Source organism: Acomys minous (genome assembly GCF_964271855.1).
Source record: "Acomys minous genome assembly, chromosome: 12".
Lineage (NCBI taxonomy): Eukaryota > Metazoa > Chordata > Mammalia > Rodentia > Muridae > Acomys > Acomys minous.
Window position 1 is genome coordinate 110,828,483 of NC_140493.1, and position 12,795 is coordinate 110,841,277.

Here is a 12,795-nt window from a genome sequence, read left to right on the forward strand (position 1 = left end):
TAGTTCATGTTTTATTTACTTATTGTTACCACTACTACTACTGCTGCTGCTGCTATTATTATTATAAAAACTTTCATTTTATGTGCATGCGTGTTTTGCCTACATGTTTATCTGTGACCTATGTAGGTGCCTCGGCCTCCCCTGAACTGTAGGACAATTGTGAGCCTCAATGTGGGTGCTGTTCTAAAATCAGAGCAGAGGCCTCCAGAAGAGCAGCCAGTGCTCTGAGCTGCTGAGCTATTTCTCCAGTCCTTATTTTTTATTAAAAAAGAAAGGAGGATAGCCGGGCGTGGTGGCGCACGCCTGTGATCCCAGCACCTGGGAGGCAGAGGCAGGTGGATCCCTGTGAGTTCCAAGGCCAGCCTGGTCTACAAAGCGAGTCCAGGACAGCCAAGGCTACACAGAGAGACTCTGTCTCGAAAAACCAAAGAAAGAAAGAAAGAAAGAAAGAAAGAAAGAAAGAAAGAAAGAAAAATAAAGAAAAAAAAAAAAAAGAACATGTCCCCTCCCCAGGATCCAAAAGGCTGCAGAAACATTCTACAAAGCAAGTTCTAGGCCAGCCAGGACTACATAGTGACACTGGCTCAAAAGTAAACCAAAACAAACGAAGCCAGGTGTGGTGGCTCACACCGTGGGGTGACGGAGGCAAGAGAATAAGGAGTTGGGAGGCAGCCTCAGCTGCATGAGATCCTGCCTCCCAAAAGGATTAGTGTTGGGCTGGCAAGATGGCTCACTGGGTAAAGGTGCTTGCCACCAAGCTTGACAACCTAAATTCAGTCTCTGGGTCCACACTGTGAAGGAAGCAACCAATTCCTGAAATGTTTTCTGACCTGCGCTCGCGTGTGCGCACGTGCGTGCACGGACATGCACATGCACACGCACACACACACACACAAGTAATTTTAAAATGTAGTCTCAGGGCTGGAGAGATGGCTCAGAGGTTAAGAGCACTGTCTGCTCTTCCAGAGGTCCTGAGTTCAATTGGCTCACAACCATCTATAATGAGATCTGGCGCCCTTTTCCGGCAGGCAGGCACACATGCAGGCAGAACATTGTATACTAAATAAGTAAATAAAAATTGTTTAAAAAAAAAAAGATAAAATGTAGTCTCTTTTGTTTAAACGCATGTACCCTCACTTGTTGTAGTACGGCGTAACGCAGAAGGCTGGAGAGCCGGCTAGGTGGGTACGGACAGTGAGTGCTTCTAGAAGACCTGACTTCTGTCCCTGGCACCCACGCTGAGCTGCTTCCGTCCACCTGTAACTCCAACTCCAAGGGATCCAACACTCTCTTCTGGCATCTTTTGTCACTGCTCATGTGGCGTATGCACACAGGCACACATACATATAAACAGAAAACAATAATAATAAAACTTTAAAATGCAATTTAATTTTTAAAAAAGAATTTGGAGTCTACTTTAAAATACACATATATTCTCGTGCACTGACAAGAGCCTGGGCCTGAGCCTTCCTCTTCTGCCATGGGGACTCTGTGGTGCTGCTGCTGCTCCAGGCCTGGGGTCCTGGCCCCAGCTTTCCGCAATCTGAAAGCTCTCCTAAAGTTGCCATAAGCGTTGCTTCAAGGGCTTCAAGGTTGGGGTTAACAGGAAAGGCTAGGTAGGAGATGTGGGGGAGCAAGTTTTGAAGCCAAGTGGTAGAGTCTTGGCAAAGGCAGTGAGGGTGCAGACATGAAAGGATGAGACAGTCCCCACAGCTGGGTGATCTCTGGGTGCCCATCACCAGTGCCCACGGTGCCCAGTACAGGCAGGACCTGGGGACGACACAACAGAGCCAAGCCTAGCACCAGCTCCCCGTGAGGTGGGAGGGAGGCGTTTGATCATGACAGAGGAGGGGGTGAGGAAGGCCCCGCATGGGTATTGTGTGACACAGCAGAGGCCTGCGGTCTGCTGGTGGGGAGTGCTGAGAACACAGATCCTGTCTCCTGGTGTCCCACCCCACCCCGCCATACCTCCCTGCACATCCCTCTCCCTGGCTCAGCCCTGCCGGGCTCCGAGAGCTGCCATCACTCACACCTGCGCGCTCTCCAACCCCAGAGCCTTCTGCAATTAAAGTCTTAAGAGCAAGTCTCAGAAGCAGGAGGGAAAAGCAATTTCCCGCTCAACATGTCAAAAGCTGCTCATCCCCAGCGCCCCAAGGAGCTATCAGGCAGGAAGAGATGTGTGTGGGAGTCCCATGCTCACAGGGCAACAGAACCATGCCTACTCCCCTGCCTTGTGGGACAGCCCCTCCGTACAGACGACTGGGAAATGAGGTGTGGTGGGCAGAGAGGCAGGTGCCATAGGATCCCACAAGACAGGTGACAAGAGGTTGAGAACACACCATAGCAGGCGCCCCCAGCCCTTCCCAAGGTCCATATGGGCTGCTGTCATCACTGGCCCATCTGCCTGTCCTCTGTTCCCAGGACTTCTGCTGAAATGTGGTGTATGATGCATGCAGAGGTGTATAGATACGACTCATGAGACAGCATCTGTGTGTGTGTGTGTGTGTGTGTGTGTGTATGCGTGCTGTATGTGTTTACATGCCATCTTGTGTAAGCAGCCATGGCTCCAATTTAGGCGTGTGTACATGTGTAAATAAGTTCAGCAAATGTGTGGTGCGTGTATGTATATGTGTGCATGTCTGGATGGTGTGTACATCATGTTTAATTTCCTCGGTATTACAAATTTTCAGACACTGGTGCTGGAGCCCGGTAGAGAGCATGTAGCATGTCTGAGGCCTTGGGCTCCATTTCATGCATCACCAAGAGGAGTGAAAGGGCCACTGTAGTGGCTCAGCAGGTGACATAATGACCTAAACCCAATTCCTGGGCCCGGTGGCTGAGGGGGAGAACCGACTTCCAAGGACATCCTCTGACGTAATAATAACAAAGATGTTTCTTTTTATGAAGAGAGAGAGAGAGAGAGAGAGAGAGAGAAGGGACTGGGGAGGTGCCTTGGAAAGCACCTGCCACACAAACAAGAAATGAGCCTGGCCCTTCAGCAGCCATGTAAAAAGTCAGGTGTGGTGGCTCACACCCTTAATCCCAGGTCTTGGGAAAACAGAGGCAAGTAGGTCTGTGTGAGTTTGAGGCCAGCCTTGTCTACACAGCAAGTTCTGGGCCAGCCAGGCCTACATACTCAGACTCTGTCTCAAAAAGAACAAAGAGGAGGAGGAGGAGGAGGAAGAGTTGGGCATAGTTGCACAGGCCATAACCTGGTGCTAGGCTGGGCGTGGCGAGGTTGGAGGAGATCAGTTCCCCAAAGCTTGCCCAGCCAGTCTAGCCAACCAGCACGCTCCAGGCTCAGTGAAGACACGGTCAGAAAAGAAGAGCAACTGAGGAAGCCGCCCAGGAGATTTCCCATGTGGTTGGTGCAGTACCCTCAGGGAACTGGCTCCTTGTCTCCATTACATGGAAGGGCTTCCGGGCTGGTCCCAAAGTCCACGTGACCCAATGGAAAGACTATCTTTATTATGCAAAAAGTAGTAAGCCTTTGCCAAGAGTGACCCCTCTGAAGGATCAGTTGTCTGCCACACTTGCGGAACCTGCTCCCTCTTCTGTTCACACTGATTGGCTTGTACCTGTCAAACCCATGGGGACACTCAGGGCACCCAGGCTAAGGAGGTGTTGAGGTGCATGGCTGGCCTTTTGCAGCTCCAGGCCCCCCGCCTCACCTTCCTCCAGCAACGATTTGATGCCAACTTTGAGGCGTGTTCTAGGACGCCGATCCATCTTCCTGCTGTCCCTGGACTCCTAAGTACCTCCCTGTGAAGTCTGCTCCTCAGATGGACACACCGGGCTCTCTTCCTCTGCCCACCATCACCCCCGCACCAAGCCAAACAGCATTTCCAAAGAAGGTGGCCAGCAGGCTCAAAGGACTGTCGCTGTCACCAGCCTCTTTGCTGCTGAACTCTCCTGTTGCAATTGCCATAAACAAGAAAGCTTAAAACCCCTGGCTGTATATCCTAAAGCATGAAGATCAAGGTGTCTGTAGTCTTCCCGAGGAGGCTCAGGGGCTAGCCCACCTGCCTTCTGGAGCCCCTGCCCCAGCCTCTGACACCTTCTTGCTCCCTCCAAGGCTGAAGTCCTTGGCTATTGGTGAAGGAGCGAGAAATCTGTTTTTTAGGATCCCAAGTGCAGGATTGGAACGGTCTTGTGAGAGAACAGGTGAGGTTAATCCGCTAGAAGACCAACCACCTCATGCAGGAGCTTGATTGTTGCCAGCTGAAAAGATCCCGTGAACAGACTCTGGGAGGAGATATGTAAATGAGCCCAGAACTGGAGGGGAGGCTTTTTGTAGACTTCGGATAGTTTTGGCTGTTCATCGCTTCTCCTCGAGACGCTCCTAGAGAGAACCACTTGAAGGAAGGCTTCGGGGCTCCGGCTCCTGCTGAGGTTCCGGGTTCTGGTTACTCCAGGTTCCAGTAGGAGAAATCCTGCTGATTACGCCAGGGGAATCATTCCTCGGAACTGATATCCTTACGGTTTTGTCATTGTGTTCCCTAATCCTCATTTCCTATTGTTTTGGTTAGTCGGGTTTTAAGTGACGTACACTCGGTTAATAAGTTGTTAATAAAAGATATTTGGTAAGAAAATTGAGCCTACATATTGGTCCTCACCAGATCCCCGTGTGGCCAGGTGGCTGCCTGGCTCTCAGGCCCCCGCCCTGACCCAGACCACCAGGTTCTCTGATCCCCTTTTCCAGCCCCACTCCTACCAGCCGGGGAGCTGCAGCATCCTGGGTGTTCTTTGACTTCTGACCACTCTGCCCTGTCTGCACACGCCACTCTTCCTGCTGGGTCTGCGTCCTTCTTACTCACCCAGTCATTACAGTTGGTGCTCACCCTAAACCCTAGACGGCTTCATGGTGGCTCCATAACTGAAAAGCCTGCGAAGATCTGTCTCCTTCTTCCTGAGGTTCTGAGCACACAGTAGTCGGTGGGCGAGCACTAGTCGACCCACTACGGGATCCTGGAGGCTACACTGTGCTGCGGAGGTAGGTGTCTGCAGCATCCCTCAGGTCCGAAGTATCCCGAGAGACTGCTGGGGAGGCTCTGCAGGGAGCAACTGTGTCGGGGAGAAGGTGCACCCTACTTAGGGAGTCCTGAGGAAAACTCCTCCATCTTAGTCAGGTGTCCTGAGTTGAGGGAAGAGGGCTGGATTTATACCCTTGCCCAAGGAGGTTGTGGGATGCCCACTGCCCCGGGAGGTGTGTCCGACTTGTCTGTGGCTCTCTTTTGTCACCCTCGTATCTCCCCACTCCACCCCCACCTCCAGCCCCTTCCCTGAGGGCCGACAGTGAAAAGCAGCGTGGTCTAGGAAGTCAGGCCTTGACAGCTGAAGAGGTCTCCTTGCTGGCATCTACCAAAGACCCACAGGTGGGCCTTTCCATAGATGGGCCTTCCTACAGGAGGGCCTTTCCCAGGGGGCCTCAGCTTGGTCAGGCTGCTCCTCTATCCACAGCTATGCCTGCCCTCCTCAGGCCATACCCCGGATGCAAGGCCACTCCAACTCAACTTGCAGACCTGCTCATCACGGCCATAACCTTACCACCCTACCTACCGGCAGTGCCCACTCACACATAGCCCTGCCCGGTCTATCACTAGACAGACCCACCCTACTCAGGCCACACCCCCTCAGCTTGTGGCCACACCCACCCACAGGCTCCTGGACACTAAACCTAACTCTCAGTGGACTCCCCACCCCGACCCCCACTGCGAGCTCAGACCCACCCTACTCAGGCCACACCCCCTCAGCTTGTGGCCACACCCACCCACAGGCTCCTGGACACTAAACCTAACTCTCAGTGGACTCCCCACCCCGACCCCCACTGCGAGCTCAGACCCACCCTACTCAGGCCACACCCCCTCAGCTTGTGGCCACACCCACCCACAGGCTCCTGGACACTAAACCTAACTCTCAGTGGACTCCCCACCCCCACCCCCACTGTGAGCTCAGACCCACCCTACTCAGGCCACACCCCCTCAGCTTGTGGCCACACCCACCCACAGGCTCCTGGACACTAAACCTCTCAGTGGACTCCCCACCCCGACCCCCACTGTGAGCTCAGACCCACCCTACTCAGGCCACACCCCCTCAGCTTGTGGCCACACCCACCCACAGGCTCCTGGACACTAAACCTAACTCTCAGTGGACTCCCCACCCCGACCCCCACTGTGAGCTCAGACCCACCCTACTCAGGCCACACCCCCTCAGCTTGTGGCCACACCCACCCACAGGCTCCTGGACACTAAACCTAACTCTCAGTGGACTCCCCACCCCGACCCCCACTGTGAGCTCAGACCCACCCTACTCAGGCCACACCCCCTCAGCTTGTGGCCACACCCACCCACAGGCTCCTGGACACTAAACCTAACTCTCAGTGGACCCCCCACTCCCACCCCCACCCCCACCCCCACTGCAACTAGCAGACACACCTCCAGCTCCCTTCAGCTTCTTGCCTACTGCCCACTAGCACCCTGCAGGTTTCTCTCATGGACACAGGAAGCATAGATGGGATTTTCTGGCGCTTGGTTCCTAGTGGGGCTGGTATACTGTTTGTGTCAGAAGAGGCGCTGAGGGTGAGGAAGGTGGCTCCTTCAGGGTGCCAAGCCTCCCGTGGCAGGATGACCTTCCTGGGAAGAACCGAAGGCTTCCAGGTCAGGCTCTGTACAGCAGGCCTCTGCCTGATAACCAGTTCTTTCCAGAGACTAGACCTGTTCGGCCTGTCCACCATGCTAGCCTCACTGTAGCCAATGCCTCGGGTCTGTGCTAAAGCCCTTGAGAGGCTCCATTCCCTTGGCCCTCCCCACAACCAGTCATTTCAGGTTTTATTCATTTATTTATGTATTTGAAACAGACAGAATCTTGTGCTGTCCAGGCTGGCTTTAAGATGCTGGCATCAAAGGTTTGTCCCTGCATCAGCCCCCTGAGGAGCTGGGTCTGAGGGTATGGGCTGCCAAACCCAGACAGTCTACCCATTTCAGGGGAAGCAGAAAACTGCAAAAGCAAAGTAACTGGCATGCACCTCCCCCAAGTGACTCAACGTGTTTCTGGTGCTCCAGGCCTGAGGGAGGCAGCTTGGGGTCCACCCTAGGTCTGAGGCTTTGAGCATCTCCCAAAGACTCGACCAATTCCCCGGGGATCACGCAGGCCACCCCCGCCCTTTAGGAAGAAGGTAAAAATAGGACTTCACAGGGCTTCCTGCTGCCCAGTCCCCTCCAGGAAGCCAGAAGCCAAAGGACAAAGCTGGAGCTAGCCCTCCCGTGCCAGCCCTGTTCTGGCCTTGGGGACCAGGGGGAAAAAAAACCGCCAGCTTGGTCATAATGCTGGCAAGAGTTGTTCTGGGGCTTAAAACCTTGGCAACAAGCGGGTAAGTGGGCTTTGAGAACTGCTATCAAGTTAAGCCCTGGGGCAGAACCTGCCAGGTTGACAAGAAATTTATCCAACTTATCCAAAGGGACCAGGGTTAAGGGTGCAGATCGGAGGAGGCTTACCCCCGAGGGTAGACCCTGGGGACAGAGGATTGGTCAGTGATACCCGTGACTTCATTAGCCACACAGAAGGATGGCAGGCTGGTGTGTGAGGCACAGAACCCTGAGCTCGCACCTTGCCTCTGCTCTTCACTGCGCTCACCCTATTAAGTCCTGCAGGATGCTGAGACATCAGTGCTTTTAATCTTATCTTACAGGATCAGAGATGGGAGGCGACTTTCCTGAGGCCACACAACTACGGAGAAACAGAGATAGATTTAAATATTGGTTTCTAGGGTTTGTCACCATCTCCAGTTACACCTTGGGGCCCAAAGTGAGTCTGTGACCAACCTCCTCTCTGAGCTAGCTGCTGACAACCCCTCTCTGCTGGGCTAGTGCACACCACTGGCCATGTCTGTGATCTGTTGGGCTCCCTCGGGTTCTGGGGACAGCAGGGCTAGCTGGGATGCTGCCGGTAGTGTAGTGTCAGGCTAAGCACTGGTCCTTACTGACCGTCACACCCTGCTGCCCGTGCACCAGGGGCCGAGGAGGGGCTCACTGATGGTTGGTTGTGTGGGTTTTCAGTGGCTTCAGGCGCTGGGCCACTCTGCATCTCTCTCCATAGCTGTCCATGGTCAGAGATTGACTGTGTGATATAGAGGCCCCCGAGCCCTCGAGCCCGCAGGTCAGCCTTAGCCCCCTCGTACTGTGTCCAGAGGTCTAGTCCCTGACTCCGAGGCTAGCCCACCCGCCTTCTGGAACCCCTGCCCCAGCAAGGCTGAAGTCCTTTAGTACTCACCACCCCCTACCCCAGGCTCTTGGCCTCCCATTCCCAGCTCTGCTCCAACCTCAGATGGCTTCCACGGCCAGGAATAACCAAGTGACTCAGGCAGTACCGGTGGTGATGATCCCACCTTCCGTACTTGCCCTTACAAGGCCGTGAGCGCCTCCTGCCAGCAGAGGTGACCTGCAGGACTCCGTCTCACATCCTACATCCACCCGTCCGTTTGCACACTGTGTATTTATAAAGCGCACGTGCGCATGAGCGCGTGTGTGTTCAGGTGGCTGGATAGGGAGGCTACAGTGAAAAGTGGAAGCTGAGAGGGTTAAGGGCTTAGTGTGGAGGCAGAAGGAAGAGGCATGGTGGGAGGTGGCAGGCAGGGGATAGGGAAAGGGGTTCTGGGAGATCCTCTAGGCACAGCTGAAGGTATAGGGATCAGGTCAGAGAAGACAGGGAACTAGCAGAAGAGGTTGAGGGCTTGCCAAGGGCCCAGAGCAGGAGTTGGGCTAGGTCCTCCTGCAATCGGGTCACGTGCAACCCTGCCGAGGCTGCTGCTGGCCGATCCACCAGGGCAGGTGGCCTCCCTTCTCGGGAATGAAGGAGGGTGCCAAGCTCCACTCAGCAGGGTAATTACTGCAGTTCTCCTGCCCACCTGTCTTGAGGTAGCTGGCTATGGTGGAGCCCACAGGCAGCCTGCCCACCACACCTACCTTGCCTGCTACACTGCCTGCCCTGCCGGCCCTGCAGCATTCCCTCCCCAGGGAGGAGCTGACCCCTGGCTGCCTGGTGCCTCTCCTGTGAGTCACAGGGCTGGCCTCAGGCAGCGAGGTGCCCGTCCAGGGGCTTGGCCTCCCACGTCATCATAGCCAGTGGACTTTGGGTGGATCCTGCCCCCTGGCTGTTTGCACATAAAATGTTCTGTGATTCCCTTACCCACACAGAGCTGGTGCTAGTGTCCGGTGTATTTCCTGCTGGTCTTTTTACGATGCACATCTGTGCACATTTTTAATGAGGTTGAAATGTAAATGCACCCAGTGATGATAGTCTTAGCAACATTTCCCCAGAACACTTAAACATGCTTTACTGAGATGTAACAGCAGACCTTGAAGTCTTCTCTAGAAAGAAAGAAAAGGAAAAAAAAGCCAACTGTTTTCAGTAAAATTTTAGTTGCACACTACCACTGTAATCTAATTCCAGAATATTCTAATAGCTCCCCAAAGCAACCCTGTGCCTGTTGGACCTCCCCCCTCCCTTCCCCAGGCCCTCGGGGCAAACCCCATCTACTTTCTGTCTCTGTGGCTCTGCCTCGATGGGTGTTTCCTGTCACACAAAGGCCTTCTGAGACTGCACATGTTTTGTGAGCCCCCATATTAATAGAGATGGGTGGCTACGTGGTGACTTGGCATAGTGCATTTTGGCTGTTTGGAGCCCCGAGTGGCTCTGAGCTCTAACTAGAGGAGTGAATACAAAACGTAGGAGAAGCACCCAACTGGCCTGTGACACAGAGTGCATCATCGCCCCAGGAAGAGAGAAGGGTCACTCGATCTTGCAGGACAGCGGAGGCCCTTTCTTCTCTACTTTGTGGGCAGGGAAACCCCCGGTGGTGCCAGCAGCAGGTGCTCAGGCACACTAGGTGGTAAGTCACAGGTCAGGGCTGTCTCCACACCGGCAGCCTCAGCTCAGCCTGTGACATGCCCAGAATACCTCATCTATGTCTCAGCAAATGTCACCAGGAACATCCTTCCTTCCTCGTGGCCCACTGGGTGACCATTTGCCTAGCGTTCTGACCCCAGCTCTCTAAAATGAAGACACAGGGCCCTGAGGAGACAGACCCAGCCACTGTTTCCCTGCCTGCTACAAGGGATTTGCATTTTATCTAAGCGGCTCTCAAGCACCTGGAACACCTCCCCTCTGAGTGACTCTGAGAGAGGGTCTCCTGGCTTGCCCCTGCCCAGGACTCCTGGCATCCAGCCCATCCATGCCAGGAACTTGCAGGTGCTGTCAGGACAAGAACAGTGCTCTTTGCTACCCCCACAGCAGCTCAGGAGAGACGTGAGGATCTGTACTCGGCTCTAACAGTGTGTAGTTCTCCTGCCCTGGTCACCCGTGGCCGAGTGCCCCGATACAGACGCCTGCCATAGCCCACCCTCACCTCCCCCCACCAGCCCTGCCCACAGCTGTCCATGCTGTGTTACGGGGTGGGGAGTGAAACTCCAAAGGCCCAGGCAGAACAGGTCCAACTGCACCTAGCAGCCTGTCCCAAGATCACCGCCTACAGCCACCACGGGCTCCCCTCCCCCAACGCTGACCTCTGTGCACCCTCCCATGGCACCGCGCCAGGCCTTACTCACACTGCCAGTGTCAGGACCTCTCTGGGGAGGTGGGCGGGCCATGGCTTCTCGGCACTGTGCCCAGGGCAGGTCTTGCTCTCTGTTCCTCGGCCTCCTCCTGACACCTGCCCAGAGGAGAAGTCCCTTCTGGTCACCAGGGAGCTGAGTTACCGAAAAGAGGAGCAAGAAAGAGAGACTGAGTGGGACTCAGTGGCCTGGGTTCCACCCTGAGCTTGCAGGTTGCTGGCGGTGGGATCACACTGCCTCTGTGCCCCATCTCTCTGAGGTTTCTGCAGGCAGGAGCCTGGGTGACTCTGGTTGAGTGTCCAACTTCGCCTTCTCTCCTGAGCCCACCCATATTCACCGGTGAGGCCTGGAGGAAGCACGTGGGCTCCCAGTCACTCTCCCTATCCCAACAGGGAGGCTTCCAAGCGGTGCGGCTCTGGAGCGGAGGTGGGGTCTTCACTACCTGGTCAGGCCCACTTCTCTTCGCTGCTTGACTCATACACCACGGGTCTCATCTCCCTCTGACCCCAGGGTGTGGGTGTTCCAGTGTCTCCTGGGCAGCGACAGTGTCTCCCAGCAACCTGCCACCTCTAGGGCCTGCAGTGCCCCTAGGAGAGAGAAGTCCCCCAGGAGCCCAAGTGTGTCTGTGTGAGTTTCAGACACTCTTAATGTCTAGCGACGGCAGGCACAATTGACCAAGGGAAAACCCAGGGCTAACCCCAGAGCTGTCCGGGAGACTCCTTATCAGGGCTGTTGGGGGAACCCCTGGGTGGCTACCAGGCCAGCAGCCACAGCTGTTGGTGCTGCTCATTTTGTCTGAGGCTCCCTTTCCCACGTGTGTGTGTGTGTGTGTGTGTGTGTGTGTGTGTGTGTGTGTGTGTGCACGTGTATGCGTGCGTGCGCTGTATTTTAGCGGGATATAAACCAACTGGGACACAGACCTATTTAAACCTGCAAAAGCCACAGGATCGGCTTTTGCTGATCACACCTGGAGTACCGAGTCCAGGTGTGTGGCCCTTGAACTTGGAGAGTCACCCCCATTTGAGTTGTGGAATCAGGATTTGGGTAGCCTCAGGGGTTGAGGCACGGTTTTCCCCTACCTACGCTGGGCCTGTACTGGGTTCCAAGGCAGCGGCAAGTCTCAGCATGGTGCTTCGTGCGCAGTCTCAGCTGTGCAGGCGGGAGCTGTGGTCCTTCCCCAAGGTCTCTGTTTGAGGACAAGGGCGGAACTTCAAGGAGGGGGCAGAAGCAAGAAGCTCTGACTGGCAGGATGGTATCCCAGCCCCCACCATCCTTGGCCAGGGCGGCAGTCCTCTGCACCCACTTATCCGTAAACTAAGGAACATGCGACTCCGAGTGCTGCAGTTCTCAAGGCTCCCTCCCGAAGTCCCAGCCTGGCCTCAGTGAGGCTTCCTGTGGCCTCGAGTGGCTTTTCCCCCCACCTTGGTCTGTGCTCTGTCCTTGCTCTGTGAAGTGGGCACAACATGAGGCTCCTTGGGCACTGCACAGGACAGTGGCCTGCTGCTCTCTGATCCGCCTCCATCCTGCTGTTCGCCACCAGCTCTCTTGCCTCTTCCGGAGACCCCTGCTTCCCTCCCTTGGCCCAGGCTCGTCTCTCTCAGCTGTTTCCTGTTCCTCTCATTTCTTCCCCACTGCTCTCTTTGCACTATGTTTCTTTTCTCCAAACAGGCAGACACTGCAGAGGGCCCGCCCTGCCAGCCTTCCCTCCAGTGAGGGCAGCCCTTTCCCCAGGGTTGCCCTCCTGTGATCCCCAGTCTGGGGGTGGCTATGCTGACATCAGAGGCAGGCGTTTACCTACTGCTCCTCACCTAACGCAAATTTCATCCTCGTCCTCTCTGAATCAATTTACTTTTATTGCCTCAGCTGCTCAAAAGCAATTTTTCAAGAGCAAAAAGGTCAGCCCATCCAACACTAATCAATTCTCAGAGAGCTCCTGCGGCCGCCAGGGGAGCCGGACGGGGATGGCGGTCCTAGCCCTGCCCGACAGCCCCTGCCCGACAGCCCCCCGCCCAACCAGCCCCATCACTTTTATTGCTTCATGATGCCTGTCATTAGCAGTGTGCTTGAGATGCCCCACAGTGTTCTTACAACATAAAACCTGGGTAACTTGCGGAGGGGGGGGGCTCAGAGCGTTTATAGCCACAAGCCGACTCTGGACAGTAATAGCTGCGCTGATGGATCGTCAGGG

The 12,795-nt window shown here is 55.1% G+C and overlaps 1 long non-coding RNA gene across 2 annotated transcripts; it reads right to left on the minus strand.

Moving 5' to 3' along the window:
• Window positions 1–9,107: 9,107 nt before the first annotated feature.
• LOC311578736 lies at window positions 9,108–12,221 on the minus strand. 2 transcript variants are annotated; one of them, XR_014772954.1, is made up of 3 exons: window positions 11,687–12,221; window positions 10,602–10,742; window positions 9,108–9,365 (listed from the first exon to the last, which is right to left on the minus strand). It is a non-coding gene; the product is annotated as an uncharacterized lncRNA (long non-coding RNA). The 2 variants fall into 2 exon arrangements; XR_014772955.1 differs by lacking the exon at window positions 11,687–12,221 and adding an exon at window positions 11,050–11,118.
• Window positions 12,222–12,795: the final 574 nt, after the last annotated feature.